The following is a 17221-nucleotide window of genomic DNA, read 5'->3' as shown; positions in this document are numbered from 1 at the left end:
CCTCAATGAGTCCAAGTAACAGTCACATCAGCTGTTCAGAGGAGACTGCGTGAATCAGGCCTTCATGGTCGAATTTCTGCCAAGAAACCAATACTAAAGAACACAAATAAGAAGAAGAGACTTGTTTGGGCCAAGAAACACGAACAATGGACTTTAGACGGGTGGAAATATGTCCTTTGGTCTGATGAGTCCAAATTTGAGTTTTTGGGTTCCAACTTTGTGAGACACAGAGTAGGTGAGCGGATGATCTCTGCATGTGTAGTTCCCAGCGTGAAGCATGGAGGAGAGGTTGTGATGATGTGGGGGTGCTTTGCTGGTGACACTGTCTGTGATTTATTTAGAATTCAAATCAAACGTTATTTGTCACATGCGCCGAATACAACAAGTGTAGACCTTACCATGAAATGCTTACTTACAAGCCCTTAACCAACAGTGCAGTTCAAGAAGTGTTAAGAAATTATTTACCAAATAAACTAATGTAACACAATTACATAACAATAACGAGGCTATATACAAGGGGTACCGAAGTCAGTGTGCGGGGGTACAGGTTCGAGGTAAAGTGAAGTGATTGAGCATAGACAATAAATAGCGAGTGGAAGCAGTGTATGTGTACAAAACAAATGGGGGGGGGGGTCAATGTAATAATGTAATAGTCGGGTGGCCATTTTTATGAATTGTTCGGCAGTGGCTTGGGGGTAGAAGCTGTTAAGGAGCCTTTTGGTCCTAGACTTGGTGCTCCGGTACCGCTTGCCGTGCAGTAGCAGAGAAACCAGTCCATGACTTGGGTGACTGGAGTCGACTATAGCCACACTTGAAGCAGCGTTAACCATCGCTCCACAAAAGCCCGTCAAGGAGCATAACTACTCCAAGTCTCAGAGCGAGTGACGTTTGAAACCCTATTAGCGCGCACGCCGCTAACTAGCTAGCCATTTCGCATCGGAAACACCAGCCATTAGGCTGATAGGCTTGAAGTCATAAACAGCGCTGTGCTTGCGATGAGCTGCTGGCAAAACGCACGAAAGTGCCGTTTGAATGAATGCTTACGAGCCTGCTGCTGCCTACCATCGCTCAGTCAGACTGCTCTATCAAATCATAGACTTAGTTATAACACACAGAAATACGAGCCTTTGGTCATTAATATGGTCGAATCCGGAAACTATCATTTCGAACACAAAACATTTATTATTTCAGTGAAATACGGAACCGTTCGGTATGTTATCTAACGGGTGGCATCCCTAAGTCTAAATATTATTGTTACATTGCACAACCTTCAATGTTATGTCATAATTACGTACAATTCTGGCAAATTAGTTCGCAATGAGCCAGGATGCCCAAACTGTTGCATATACCCTGACTCTGCATGCAATGAACGCAAGAAAAGTGACACAATTTCACCTGGTTAATATTGCCTGCTAACCTTGATTTCTTTTAGCTAAATATGCATGTTTAAAAATATATACTTCTGTGTATTGATTTTAAGAAAGTCATTGGTGTTTATGGTTAGGTACTGTCGTCCAACAATTGTGCTTTTTTTTCACAAATGTGCCTTTGTTAAATCATCCCCCAGCGTTGCATCGATTATATGCAACGCAGGACACGCTAGATAAACTAGCAATATCATCAACCATGTGTAGTTATAACTAGTGATTATGATTGATTGATTGTTTTGTTTTTTTAATACAACTTACCTTGGCTTCTACTGCATTCGCGTAACAGGCAGTCTCCACTGTCTCCTTGTGGAGTGCAACGAGAGGCAGGTGGTTATAGCTTTGGACTAGTTAACTGTAAGGTTGCAAGATTGGATCCCCCGAGCTTACAAGGTGAAAATCTGTCATTCTGCCCCTGAACAAGGCAGTTAACCCACCGTTCCTAGGCCGTGATTGAAAATAGGAACGTGATCTTCTTTTTTTTTTTACAAAATCGGCGCCCCAAAAATACCGATTTCCAATTGTTATGAAAACTTGAAATCGGCCCTAATTAATCGGTCGACCGCTATTGCCTACCCTTACCACCTGGGGCCGGCCCATCAGGAAGTCCAGGATCCAGTTGCAGAGGGAGGTGTTTAGTCCCAGGGTCCTTTGCTTAGTGATGAACTTCGTGGGCACTATGGTGTTGAACGCTGAGCTTTATTCAATGAACAGCATTCTCACATAGGTGTTCCTTTTGTCCAGGTGGGAATGGGCAGTGTGGAGTGTGAAAAAAAGTTAATGGCTACCGACATGAGTGCTATGGGTCAGTAATTATTTAGGCAGGTTACCTTCGCATCCTTGGGCACAGGGACTATGGTGGTCTGCTTGAAACATGTAGGTATTACAGACTCAGTCAGGGAGAGGTTGAAAATGTCAGTGAAGACAGTTGGTCCGCACATGCTTTGAGTACACGTCCTGGTAATCCATCTGGCTCCGCGGCTTTGCAAGGCACACTTAACCAGCATGGCTACCACAGCATTCTGCAGCGATATGCCATCCCATCTGGTTTGCGCTTAGTAGGACTATCATTTGTTTTTCAACAGTACAATGACCCAACACACCTCCAGTCTGTGTAAAGGCTATTTCACCAAGAAGGAGAGTGATGGAGTGCTGCATCAGATGACCTGGCCTCCACAGTCACCCAACCTCAACCCAATTGAGATGGTTTGGGATGAGTTGCACCGCAGAGGGAAGGAAAAGCAGCCAACAAGGGCTCACCATATGTGGAAACTCCTTCAAGACTGTTGGAAAAGCATTCCATTTGAAGCTGGTTGAGAGAATTCCACGAGTGTGCAAAGCTGTCAAGGCGTAGGGTGGCTATTTGAAGAATCTCAAAAAGAAAATAGATTTTGATTTAACACTTTTTTGGTTACGACATGGTTCCATCTGTGTTATTTCATAGTTTTGATGTCTTCACTATTAGAAAATAGTACAAAATTAATAAAAACCCTTGAATGAGTAGCATTTTTTTGGGGGGGGGTTCAGCTTTTGTAACTTTTTCAATCATCATTATTCATAATTAATTCATGATTTGTCTTTAGCAATGCATTATCAGGATGAATTTAGAAGTGTTCACAAACATCTTATCTACACACTTTGAAAGAAAATAACTGCAGTCATTATTCACCATTCAGTTCCTATTGGGCAAAAAAACAACACAAAACACAACCAAAACAAATTGCCAATGCATCCAACAAGTGTGTAGTCACAAGCTTCATGTAGTCATTGTGTGCTCGGAGTATGGGACCAAATACTACACTTTTGACTACTTTAAAACCCTATTAGTGAAACATTATGACATGTTCAAATGAGGGGACTAGATCTATTTCTAAAAGGTAAAATATTCAAAATACTGGAGTATAGAGCCAAATGTAACATTTTAGCTTCACTGTCTAAATACATACGGAGGGTACACACGAGCGAACAACAGACGGTACTCTTTACAGAATTGTATACTTAAGAGATAGCTCTTGCTGTTTTGCCCTAGAACAAATATGTGTGCTGATGCGCCTCAATAAATATCCCACTTATCTAGAAATCAATAATACATTAAATGGACGCCAAAACAACATGACTCCAGTTTAGCTCTAGTGTTTGCTCCCTCCCCCAACCGAGGGCCCTTTGCTGTTGTGGCTAGGGTCAAACCTTTCTCCTCCGTCCTTTGCCATTCTGCAGTGCAGTCACACTTCCTGCCTCCACCAGCAGATGGCAGTGTTGTGCAACAGGGGGCAGAGCCAGAGGTGAGCTTGGGAGTGGTGGGAGTGTCCCATTTGGGGTTGCGTGAGGCAGGAAGACACTCTGTTGGGCCCCAGGGGAGGGGAGCTGGTTCAGCGGCCCAAACAAAGGCTCGTTCCAGGGGAGAGGACCTGGAATGTCCCCCTCACGCTGCAGCAATAGCTCCCAGCCAGCCAGCCATCCACCCCTAGACTTTTACTGAAGCCATTCGAGAAGAGGGAATAGTACGGACTCACTGAATCAGTAGTCTTACGCTTTTGCTTCAGCGAAATATACAGAAGGCGTCAAAAGACTGTTCGGGTTGGCACGATAGTGTGAAAGCCACCCTACTGTAGTGCACACGCAAGCACTTCTGTTGTCATCTGATGACAATGAAGCTATTTTCAGCCGAATATTGCACTAATGTACAGTATTTTATGTGAAGCAAAACTATAGTTGCACGTCCCTGATCACTATTGAAGAAGAAAAAACGTGACTCCTGTCAATTCACAGTTAGACTCACCTGCTTTTTTTAGTTTTAGACTCACCTGCTCCCGCTTTTTTACAAACAAACACGTGACTGGCTCAACTGTTCTGGGGAACTATGGTGAGCTTCATAATGTGACAGGTGAAATGAAGGATGCGATCTGCTTCATCTCCTGACGTATTGCACTAGTTGACGGCAAATATTTTACATCGGTATCTACAAATATCAAAATGTATACGGAAAAACGTCAAAGAAATAGTTTCAACGGTGTTGACGGTATACCGCCCAAGCCAAGTACGTCCTCATTTCTCTCTGTTCTGGAACGTTTTCTTCCATTTTGTGGCTTTGGAACACGACCCAGTTGGCTGACCAGTTGATACTGTACCTTGAGACCCTTTGTGCGTTGACCATTGATGGTGCTACTGTCAACACCGTTCATGTGGCTGTTGCCAGGCGGAGACAAGCAAGGACTATAATTGAGATTGTTTTATGGCTCTGTAGCCCTTGTTCTTCTTACCTGCAGGCACTAACACTGGGGAAATAAATAGGCATGCAAAACTGGGGTGACGTATGATGTTGCTACGCTGTGTGTGTGTGTGTGTGTGTGTGTGTGTGTGTGTGTGTGTGTGTGTGTGTGTGTGTGTGTGTGTGTGTGTGTGTGTGTGTGTGTGTGTGTGTGTGTGTGTGTGTGTGTGTGTGTGTGTGTGTGTCACTTTAATGGGACCAGTTCACACTGGAGTGGGGGTTGATTGCATATCAATGGAAGTGTCCCGCTGCCCTGTCAAGAACATTGCTCTGCTGCAATGCTCTTGACATTAATCCGCGGGAGAGGGTTGTTCTTCAATGACTTTGTCAAACTACACACCAAACCACATGTGCCCGCATATGCACACACAGACCCACACTTGTATTTTATTTCCACATTTCCACATCTCACTCTTCACTGCGGGGACTTTGTTAACCACACCCTGCCACTCTCTCTCTCTCCCTCCCACTCTAACACACACAGATACACACACCCACACTCTCACAGACTAGCTCCCCGCTCATGCTTATGCTTATTCTTACTCTCTCAACTCTGCCCCCCCCATTTCTTCACTGCGGCAGATCTGTGTGCCTTCCGTTACCAAGGCAACTCTTCATTCATTCCCCCCCACATACACACACACACACCCACCCACCCTCACGAACTCATACAAACGCATACATGCACCCTTTCCCTTAGGAACAATGAGACGATAAGAAAAAGATGGCAGAGAGGGTATTAAATGTGTGGGGTTCTCTCTCCAGACGGGACCAGCAGCCGGGTTGCCAGTGGGGGGGTTTAAAGCATGACCAGCCATATTCTGAGCATGGACGGAGTGTGCCACAGGCTTGGGGTTAAGGGACAGATCAAAGGAGGATGGAGGGGTGAAAGAAGTGATGCGGGGGAGAGGACGTCTCCAGTCTCCATTAGTGCTGGCGGTCCCACTTAGATATTCATTAGAGCGCTGGTGTGTAATCCCTTGGCACGCTTTGATTCCACAGGGAGCTGAAGGGTGGGCAAGGGTGTGTGTGATGGAGAGGGGGCGCTACTGAGGGGCCTCCCCAGAACCTGACCATCGCATATGGGACCCGGTGTTAATGACGGCACGTGTCACTCCCCCTACCCCAACCCCCCGCCTCAGTTTAGTCACGCCCCGGAGGGCACAGTAGACCCCACCAATGTGATTTAAAATTGTGTTCGGCTGACAATTAGCGTCCCTTCAAGTCCCTGTGCCAGAGGGCCACAAGCTCCCAAGGGACAGCAGTGAGGCGTGGGGCATGTGGATAGGCTGGTGGGGGGAGGGGCATTGGTTCAGGTGGCACCTAAAGTCTTAATCCACCTCCCTTCCCCTTATACACTGAATAAATCATGTGCCAATTCTGACCCGTCCCCTCTCGATGTCTACATTCTCATTACACCACCTTCTGTCAGATCTGGCCTTCTTTTTTTCTATTTATTTTACGAGTTGAAGATTTTAATCAATCCCTAAACCCCACGCCCCCCTGGCCTCTGACTGACGCTTTTCTTTTCTTTGATTATTAATGCCAGTTCCCCCTCGTAGGAAAAGGACCCAGGGAAAAAAGGGATGGGGAAAGAAAACGCTGCTGATGTGTGATTAGGAAAAGATGGAGATTGAGAAAAGGAAGGAAGGGTTGATCAAAACAATTGATATCTTGGTAAAAGCAGGGATCAGTATCTCTATCTAGAGACAAAGAGAGAGACTGCAGTATACAAACCAGAATAGCTATAGACTAAGAAGAGAGATAAAGGGGGGATAAATAGAGGGCGTATGGGGGGAGAGAGAGAAACCAGTTAATGCTGTGACCCCTCATGTTTTGTTAAGGTGGCAACTCCTCCCACTCTCTGGCCCCTCACCCCAAAGCAATTGGCAGGTGGCCCTCCCCCTCCCCTCACCTTCCCCTCCTCTAGCCCCAGTCCCAGTGGTCCCACTGCAGGCAATCACTAGTGGGACAGAGGGTGGAGACAGCTGGTCCACGCACACACAAACACGCCAGCTACCACTCCCTGTCCCCTGAGTCTGCAGGGCCTGCAAAAAACAGCAGTTTGTGCCGCGTTCCATTTGAGTCAGCTTGCCTTCGCATGGGCCAAAAAGACCCAGACAAACGGAGAGGAAGAGGGACCGAGAGAGGGCGAGAGGATGTCATTGAGAGGGCAAAGCGGAGAGTCAGTGTGGCCTAATTAACACACTGGATTGATGCAGTGCCTTAGGTCACCTTTGCGAATACGTCATACACTGAGTGTACAAAACATTATGAATACCTGCTCTTTCCATGACTTAGCTTTCACCTGGATAGTCTATGATCACTTATTGATGTCACTTGTTGAAAAATTATTTTTAGGCCTTGAGACAATTTAGACATGGATTGTGTTTGTGTGATTCAGAGGGTGAATGGGCAAGACAAAATATTTAAGAGCCTTTGAACGGGGTATGGTTGTAGTTTCCAGGCACGGCACTGTTGCGGTGACTGTATTACCGCCACGGAAATGTCCTCTTGTGCACATGCATTGGTAGTACTCAACTCGCTAAATACCATCAGGTCGCTAATGGCCTGGTACTCAGGGCTCTATTGTCCCTCTAAGTCTGACATTAATGCAATCGAAAATCACATCAAACACTTGTCGTTAAAACATTTTGCTTTTAAAACTCACCTTACTGTGATTGATCAATTTGAAGAACGAAGTTCAACAACAGGTTGACACTGAGTGGGAAACGTGATCATTGTGGATGTTGTTCAAAGCCTAACACAAAAAAATGTACAGGACTTTTGTGGTGAATAATTCATTACAGCCATAAGAATATTGTAAGGCATTCACTCAATGCTGTACAATTTTATTTTTTATTATTATTATTTTTTTCACCTTAATTTAACCAGGTAGGCTAGTTGAGGACAAGTTCTCATTTGCAACTGTGACCTGGCCAAGATTAAGCATAGCAATTCGACACATACAACAACACAGTTACACATGGAATAAACAAAACATCAATAATACAGTAGAACAAAAGAAAACAGTCTATAGTAGTGTCTGGGGCTACTATAGTGTCTGGGGCTGTGTATGGGGCTTTGGTGACAAAACGGATGGCACTGTGATAGACTGCATCCAGTTTGTTGAGTTGAGTGTTGGAGGCTATTTTATAGATGACATCACCGAAGTCAAGGATCGGTAGGATGATCAGTTTTACGAGGATATGTTTGGCAGCATGAGTGAAGTATGCTTTGTTGCGATATAGGAAGCCAATTCTAGATTTAATTTTGGATTGGAGATGCTTAATGTAATAATAATAATAATAATATGTGCTATTTAGCAGACGCTTTTATCCAAAGCGACTTACAGTCATGTGTGCATACATTCTACATATGGGTGGTCCCGGGAATCGAACCCACTACCCTGGCGTTACAAGCGCCATGCTCTACCAACTGAGCTACAGAAGGACCACATGTGAGTCTACAGTCTAACCAGACACCGAGGTATTTGTAGTTGTCCACGTATTCTAAGTCCGAGCCGTCCAGAGTAGTGATGCTGGACGGGCTAGCAGGTGCTGGCAGTGATCGGTTGAATAGCATGCATTTAGTTTTACTTGCGTTTAAGAGCAGTTGGAGGCCACGGAAGGAGAGTTGTATGGCATTGAAGCTCGTCTGGAGGTTAGTGAACACAGTGTCCAAAGAAGGTCCAGAAGTATACATAATGGTGTCATCTGCGTAGAGGTGTACCAGAGACTCACCAGCAGCAAGAGCAACATCATTGATGTATACAGACAAGGGAGTCGGCTCGATGATTGAACCCTGTGGCACCCCCATAGAGACTGCCAGAGGTCCAGACAACAGGCCCTCCGATTTGACACACTGAACTCTATCAAAGAAGTAGTTGGTAAACCAGGCGAGGCAATCATTTGATAAACCAAGGCTGTCGAGTCTGCCAATAAGAATGTGGTGATTGACAGAGTCGAAAGCCTTGGCCAGGTCGAGATTGTCTAGCCAGATTGTCTAGCCCGGCTGATTTGTATGGGTCCAGATTTTGCATCTCTTTCAGAACATCAGCTATCTGGATTTGGGTAACGGAGAAATGGTGGGGGATTTGGCGGTTTGCTGTGGAGAGTGCCGGGCAGGTGACCGGGATAGGGGTAGCCAGGTGGAAAGCATGGCCAGCCGTAGAGAAATCCTTATTGAAATTCTCAATTATTGTGGATTTATCGGTGGTGACAGTGTTTCCTAGGATCAGAGCAGTGGGCAGCTGGGAGGAGCTCCATGGACTTTAAAGTGTCCCAGAACTTTTTTGAGTTAGTACTATAGGATGTAAATTTCTGTTTGAAATAGCTAGCCTTAGCTTTCCTAACTGCCTGTGTATATTTGTTCCTAACCTGAAACGTTGCTTATCAAGGGGGCTATTAGATGCTAATGCAGAATGCCACAGGATGTTTTTGTGCTGTTCAAGGGCAGACAGGTCTGGAGTGAACCAAGGACTATATCTATTCCTAGTTCTAAATGTTTTGAGAGGGGCATGCTTATTTAAGATGGTGAGGAAGGCACTCTTAAAGAATAGCCAGCCATCATCTACTGATGGGATGAAGTCAATGTCATTCCAGGATACCCGGGCCAGGTCAATTAGAAATGCCTGCTCGCAGAAGTGTTTTAGGGAGCGTTTGACAGTGATGAGGGGTGGTCGTTTGGTCGCAGACCCACTACAGATGCAGGCAATGAGGCAGTGATCGCTGAGATCTTGATTGAAAACAGCAGAGGTGTATTTGGAGGGCGAGTTAGTTAGGATGACATCTAAGAGGGTGCCTGTGTTTACGGATTTAGAGTTGTACCTGATAGGTTCATTGATAATTTGTGTGAGATTGAGAGCATCAAGCTTGGATTGTAGGATGGCCGGGGTGTTACGCATGTCCCAGTTTATGTCACCTAGTAGCACGAGCTCAGAAGATAGGTGGGGGGCAATCAATTCACATATGGTGTCGAGGGCACAGCTGGGGGCAGAGGAAGGTCTATAGCAAGCGTCAACAGTGAGAGACGTGTTTCTGGAAACGTGCATTTTTAGAAGTACAAGTTTGAATTGTTTGGGTACAGACTTGGATAGTAATACAGAACAACTCTGCATGCTATCTTTGCAGTAGATTGTAACACTGCCCCCTTTGGCAGTTCTATCTTGGCGGAAAATGTTATAATTAGCGATGGAGATTTCAGGGTTTTTGGTGGTTTTCCTGAGCCAGGATTCAGACATGGTTAAGACATCCGGGTTGGCAGAGTGTGCTAAAGCAGTGAGTAAAACAAATGTAGGGAGTAGGCTTCTAATGTTAACATGCATGAAACCAAGGCTTTTACGGTTACAGAAGTCAACAAATGAGAGCACCTGGGGAGTGGGAGTGGAGCTAGGCACTGCAGGACCTGGATTAACATCTACATCACCAGAGGAGAAGTAGGATAAGAGTACGGCTAAATGCTATACAAACTGGCCGTCTAGGACGTTCGGAACAGACAGTAAAAGGAGCAGGTTTCTGGGCACGATAGCATAGATTCAAGGCATAGTGTACAGACAAAGGTAAGGTAGGATGTGAGTACATTGGAGGTAAACCTAGGCATTGAGTAATGATGAGAGAGATATAGTCTCTATAGACGTTTGAACCAGGTGATGTCATCGCATATGTAGGAGGTGGGACAACATGGTTGGTTAAAACCTCTTATGGCTGCGATCCCCGTACAGGGATCAACATACTGAGCAGGGCTAACATAGTGAGCAGGGATAGAGGCGCTACAGTGAAATAAGACAGTAATCACTAACCAGGACAATAATGGACGAGGCATATTGATATTAGAGAGAGGCATGCGTAGCCAAGTGAACAAATGGGTCCAGTGAGTACGGCGATTATGACAGTTAGCAGGCCGATGCTAACAGTTAGTAGGCCGGGGTTAAACAAGCTAGCAGTTTTTTTTATTTTTTTTTATTTTTTTATTTCACCAGGTAGGCTAGTTGAGAACAAGTTCTCATTTGCAACTGCGACCTGGCCAAGATAAAGCACAGCAGTGTGAACAGACAACACAGAGTTACACATGGAGTAAACAATTAACACAGTAGGGAAAAAAAGGGGGAGTCTATATACATTGTGTGCAAAAGGCATGAGGTAGGCGAATAATTACAATTTTGCAGATTAACACTGGAGTGATAAATGATCAGATGGTCATGTACAGGTAAAGATATTGTTGTGCAAAAGAGCAGAAAAGTAAATAAGTAAAAACAGTATGGGGATGAGGTAGGTAAAAATGGGTGGGCTATTTACCGATAGACTATGTACAGCTGCAGCGATCGGTTAGCTGCTCAGATAGCAGATGTTTGAAGTTGGTGAGGGAGATAAAATCTCCAACTTCAGCGATATTTGCAATTCGTTCCAGTCACAGGCAGCAGAGAACTGGAACGAAAGGCGGCCAAATGAGGTGTTGGCTTTAGGGATGATCAGTGAGATACACCTGCTGGAGCGCGTGCTACGGATGGGTGTTGCCATCGTGACCAGTGAACTGAGATAAGGCGGAGCTTTACCTAGCATGGACTTGTAGATGACCTGGAGCCAGTGGGTCTGGCGATGAATATGTTGCGAGGGCCAGCCGACTAGAGCATACAAGTCGCAGTGGTGGGTGGTATGAGGTGCTTTAGTGACAAAACGGATGGCACTGTGATAAACTGCATCCAGTTTGCTGAGTAGAGTGTTGGAAGCAATTTTGTAGATGACATCGCCGAAGTCGAGGATCGGTAGGATAGTCAGTTTTACTAGGGTAAGTTTGGCGGCGTGAGTGAAGGAGGCTTTGTTGCGGAATAGAAAGCTGACTCTTGATTTGATTTTCGATTGGAGATGTTTGATATGAGTCTGGAAGGAGAGTTTACAGTCTAGCCAGACATCTAGGTACTTATAGATGTCCACATATTCAAGGTTGGAACCATCCAGGGTGGTGATGCTGGTCAGGCGTGCGGGTGCAGGCAGCGAACGGTTGAAAAGCATGCATTTGGTTTTACTAGCGTTTAAGAGCAGTTGGAGGCCACGGAAGGAGTGTTGTATGGCATTGAAGCTCGTTTGGAGGTTAGATAGCACAGTGTCCAAGGATGGGCCGGAAGTATATAGAATGGTGTCGTCTGCGTAGAGGTGGATCAGGGAATCGCCCGCAGCAAGAGCAACATCATTGATATATACAGAAAGAAGAGTCGGCCCGAGGATTGAACCCTGTAGCACCCCCATAGAGACTGCCAGAGGACCGGACAGCATGCCCTCCGATTTGACACACTGAACTCTGTCTGCAAAGTAATTGGTGAACCAGGCAAAGCAGTCATCCGAGGCTACTGAGTCTGCCGATAAGAATATGGTGATTGACCGAGTCGAAAGCCTTGGCAAGGTCAATGAAGACGGCTGCACAGTACTGTCTTTTATCGATGGCGGTTATGATATCGTTTAGTACCTTGAGCGTGGCTGAGGTGCACCCGTGACCGGCTCGGAAACCAGATTGCACAGCGGAGAAGGTACGGTGGGATTCGAGATGGTCAGTGACCTGTTTGTTGACTTGGCTTTCGAAGACCTTAGATAGGCAGGGCAGGATGGATATAGGTCTGTAAAAGTTTGGGTCCAGGGTGTCTCCCCCTTTGAAGAGGGGGATGACTGCGGCAGCTTTCCAATCCTTGGGGATCTCAGACGATATGAAAGAGAGGTTGAACAGGCCGGTAACAGGGGTTGCGACAATGGCGACGGATAGTTTCAGAAATAGAGGGTCCAGATTGTCAAGCCCGGCTGATTTGTATGGGTCCAGGTTTTGCAGCCCTTTCAGAACATCTGCTATCTGGATTTGGGTAAAGGAGAACCTGGAGAGGCTTGGGTGAGTAGCTGCGGGGGCTGTTGGCCAAGGTTGGAGTAGCCAGGCGGAAGGCATGGCCAGCCGTTGAGAAATGCTTGTTGAAGTTTTCGATAATCATGGATTTATCGGTGGTGACCGTGTTACCTAGCCTCAGTGCAGTGGGCAGCTGGGAGGAGGTGCTCTTGTTCTCCATGGACTTCACAGTGTCCCAGAACTTTTTGGAGTTGGAGCTACAGGATGCAAACTTCTGCCTGAAGAAGCTGGCCTTAGCTTTCCTGACTGACTGCGTGTATTGGTTCCTGACTTCCCTGAACAGTTGCATATCGCGGGGACTATTCAATGCTATTGCAGTCCGCCATAAGATGTTTTTGTGCTGGTCGAGGGCAGTCAGGTCTGGAGTGAACCAAGGGCTATATCTGTTCTTAGTTCTGCATTTTTTGAACGGAGCATGCTTATCTAAAATGGTTAGGAAGTTACTTTTAAAGAATGACCAGGCATCCTCAACTGACGGGATGAGGTCAATGTCCTTCAAGCTAAGTGGGTGGAAACACTAGCCAGGAGTAATCATCCGGGGTTGCAGTTAGCTAGATAGCTAGTTGTGAAGAAACCAGCTGAAAATGTTCCGTTTGCGGTGGGAATCCGGGGATAAAAAATAAGAGGTCCGTTATGCTCTGGTTGAAGTCGCGTTGTTCGGACTGGGGAGAGCTTTCCGAGCTAAAGGTTAGCTGATTACCGGTTAGCTGAAGACCGCTAACAATGGTTTGCTGACTGATAGCTGGTAGCTAGCTGGCTAGCTTCAGTTGAGGGGTTCCGGATCCAAAGTAGATATAAATACTTTAGAAAAAAATAGCTACATTGGGTGAGGCGGGTTGCAGGAGAGTATTTAGAAGTTGAGGTTTAGCAAAATGTTTTAAAAGATATGCGAAGTTTTAAAAAATTAAAAAACGATATATACAAGGGACACGACACGACAAGACGTCCGACTGCTACGCCGTCTTGGATTCATAATGCTGACCGGGGCTGGCAAGCTAGCAGTTAGCAGACCAGGTCAGCCAGCAAGCAGTTAGCAGGGGCTAGCAGTTAGCTGACCGGAGCAAGGCAAGCTAGCAGTTAGCAGACCGGGGCTAGCAAGTTAGCCTTTAGGGGACGTTGCGATGGGGGTAAGTCTGTTTTTGCCTCTTCGTGCGGTGACGTCGATAGACCAGTCGTGGAATTAGTATGGTTCCAAGTATCTCTAGGTAGTTAGCAGAATGGGCCTTCAGCCGGCGTCGCGCCTGAGGGGCCTGTTGGAATCCTCAGGCAGATTATGTCGGTATTCCAGTCGCAGATGATCGGCGGAGTTCCGTGCCCCGTACCGGCAGTGGAAGGGGTCCGGATATTGAAGCCCAGGAGTGGGCTTCGGTGGTAGCACAGGAGCCCTGGCCGGGCTAGCTTCAGACTACGCTAGCCAGTAGTGGTCAACGCTAGCCAGTAGTGGTCACCTCTCTACAATGTAGAGAAAAACAGGGCAATTCAAGAAAGAGCTATAAAATGAATGTCAAACATAGTTTTCTTTGCCCTATGTCATTATAAATAGCATTGTTCTCTATTATAACCTTAATTATACTTGTACTTGATAGTGTTGATGACATAAGAGCCGTTGCTAGTTTAGACTACACTGCTCTTGGTTGTGTCTCTTCCATATTTGGGATTGTGAGGTTAGACCATTTTGGAAGCATTTCCGCTGGTTGGACCAATAAAAATCAACTTGAATACCTTTGTCATTTTCACCTCCAGATCATTGGCTTTCATTGCCAATGGAAACCGGAACAGATTGTCTTCGGAGGGTGGATATTGAAACTCAGTCTGCTAGATTTGTAAATAAATCTAAATTTAGTCCCTATTTAGTTTTGTATTCAGTGGATTTAATTTAGAAATAGCCCATGTTTTCACTCATTAACCTGCAGCCACTAGTTAGCTTGTCAGTTGACGTTTGAACTTAGCGCTGTTCTGTCACGGAGCAGCGCCGCAGACTTCTATTGAGTATTATACAATGGGTGGGTATAACCTGAATGCTGATGGGTTAAAACCGCATTCCTGCCGGTGTTTATTCCGCAAGTTGACGCTGGCTAAATCTATGACATTCAAATGCCTATTTACTCAGTTCCATCTGACTGCAATCCATTGCCTCATCAGCCCAGCCAAGCAACTTATGAACTTCATCTTCACTATAAAAAGCATTAAGACATTATCTAATTTATTTTAGACTAACATTCAGTTTTCAACAGCGGAGATGTGTATAAACCTTGCTGTCTGTCTCTCCGACATTTGCAACATTGTTTCAATATTCAAATTTGATCTCCTGCTGTCCCATAGTAATGTAATGAACGTGTCGGGACGAGACAGACGGGCAGGCAGCGTTTCTCAGCCAATCGAAATCATGATTCAACTGGCATAATATTTTGTGATATACAGATAAGTCGTAAGTTTACATACACTTAGGTTGGAGTCATTAAAACTCGTTTTTCAACCACTCCTCAAATTTCTTTTAAATTAACAAACTAAACAAAAGTTTGGCAAGTCTGTTAGGATGTCTACTTTGTGCATGACACAAATTATTTTTCTAACAGTTGTTTACAGACAGATTATTTCACTTAATTCACTGTACCACAATTCCAGTGGGTCAGAAGTTTACATACACTAAGTTGACTGTGCCTTTAAATGCTTGGAAAATTCCAGAAAATGATGTCATGGCTTTAGGTTCTGATAAGCTATTTGACATAATTTGAGTCAATTGGAGGTGTACTTGTGGATATATTTCAAGTCCTACCTTCAAACGCAGTGCCTCTGCTTGACATCATGGGAAAATAAAAAGAAATCAGCCAAGACCTCAGAAAAAGAATTGTAGACCTCCACAAGTCTGGTTCATCCTTTGGAGCAATTTCCAAACGCCTGAAGGTACCACGTTCATCTGTACAAACAACAATACGCTAGTATAAACACCATGGGACCATGCAGCTGTCATACCGCTCAGGAAGGAGGCGAGTTCCGTCTCCTAGAGATGAACGTACTTTGGTGCAAAAAGTGCAAATCAATCCCAGAACAACAGCAAAGGACCTTGTGACGATGCTGGAGGAAACGGGTACAAATGTATCTATATTCACAGTAAAACGAGTCCTATATCGACATAACCTGAAAGGTCGCTCAGCAAGGAAGAAGCCACTGCTCCAAAACCGCCATAAAAAAGCCAGTCTATGGTTTGCAACTGCACATGGGGACAAAGATCGTACTTTTTGGAGAAATGTCCTCTGGTCTGATGAAACAAAAATACAACTGTTTGGCCATAATGACCATCGTTATGTTTGGAGGAAAAAGGGGGAGGCTGGAACCAAGTAAAATTGGTACCTGAGATATTCCATTCATAAACGCTGATTTAATTTTTCAGTTTCAAATCGTGTTGCCACAGTTTGCCCTACTTGTTGTTAGTTAACGACGCATTCATTAAATTGTCCGTCTGCTTTGTCTGTGTGTGTGTGAGAGAGGGTTTTTAAGAGAGAGGTGTGTGTGTGTGTGTGTGTCCTTCGCTGACTCGGCATTCACTGGAGTAAGATTTGTGATGTGAGGCTCATTTGAAGGAACGATGGCGTCTGGCACCCCTCACGAGCATGGGGCCTTGTCCATCCCAGAGGGAATCGACAGACATAGAACAAAGCACTCTGGGAAAGGAGACAAGCTCTCGGCTTGTAGAAAGTTGTTTGTAAAAAATGGTGTCAGTCACGAGGCTCTGCTCAGCAAACAAATACTTGTGTTTTGAAACTGGTGAGCCAGGGAAAGACTGCTTGTTATGTGGAGAGTTGGGGGAGGGAGGGGTAGAATCTATAGAAAGAGAAGGCACTGATAAGGCACAGTGTGCTCCTGCATGGTAACGTGTCGTATCATCTGACAGTCATTCGGACATATAGCCTGCTTCAAACTGTGAAGGAGATGTGTGTGTGTGTGTGTGTGTCTTAGTGAAACTGTGTTAGTGTGTTTCACTAACACTGTTTGTTTGCTACGAGATAGGAACGCAACACAATGAAGACATGCAAATGCATCCATGAGTGCAGCAATTATATTAACGAGTACACAGCAGTTGTGCATTGTGGTTTTACCAAGCTGGAGTAAGAGATGTGCGGGGGACTCGCATGCCTGTTGTCCGCCAAAACGCTGGTGTTGTGGTTGTCATGGCATTATTAATTGATCGGTTTATGAATGCTAATTTGTTTTCCCCACGATGCGGTGGGCGGGGAAGCCACGTGGGAGTGTGAGAGACAAGGATGCAAATTATAACACGGGTGGCGAACAAATACAAGGAGGAGGAGGAGGAACGGAGGAGCGACGACGACGAGACCACAGCAACTACACTTTTCCCCTTACTCACTTCGGCTACGGGCCCGTCGCAGCTTGTTCCTTTGTCCAGGCTTTCGTTAATGAGGGGGGATATGGGACAAGAGCTGTCACTGTGTTAATCCATTTTAGGGGATTTGTAAAAAAGCCTTTTCTGCAGGGAAATGTGTTGTTCCACCAAGTCTGCAGCAGCAACTGGAAGGGACATGGCCTTAAGACATTTTGCCGGAAGCCCAGATGAGGGCAAAGAGAGAGAGATGATATAGAGTGAGAATTCAATGATACAGCGATGAACTGTGCCCAGCGGGCC

At 45.5% G+C, this 17221-nt stretch overlaps 1 protein-coding gene across 3 annotated transcripts in view; it reads left to right on the top strand.

The window, feature by feature from the left end:
- LOC118361543 (phenylalanine--tRNA ligase, mitochondrial-like) overlaps positions 1-17221 on the top strand; it is a 118814-nt gene that overhangs the window by 33405 nt on the left and 68188 nt on the right. The window lies entirely within an intron of this gene.

Source organism: Oncorhynchus keta, chromosome 28 (assembly GCF_023373465.1).
Source record: "Oncorhynchus keta strain PuntledgeMale-10-30-2019 chromosome 28, Oket_V2, whole genome shotgun sequence".
Taxonomy (NCBI): Eukaryota; Metazoa; Chordata; class Actinopteri; order Salmoniformes; family Salmonidae; genus Oncorhynchus; species Oncorhynchus keta.
This window is presented reverse-complemented; position numbering and strand designations above follow the sequence as displayed.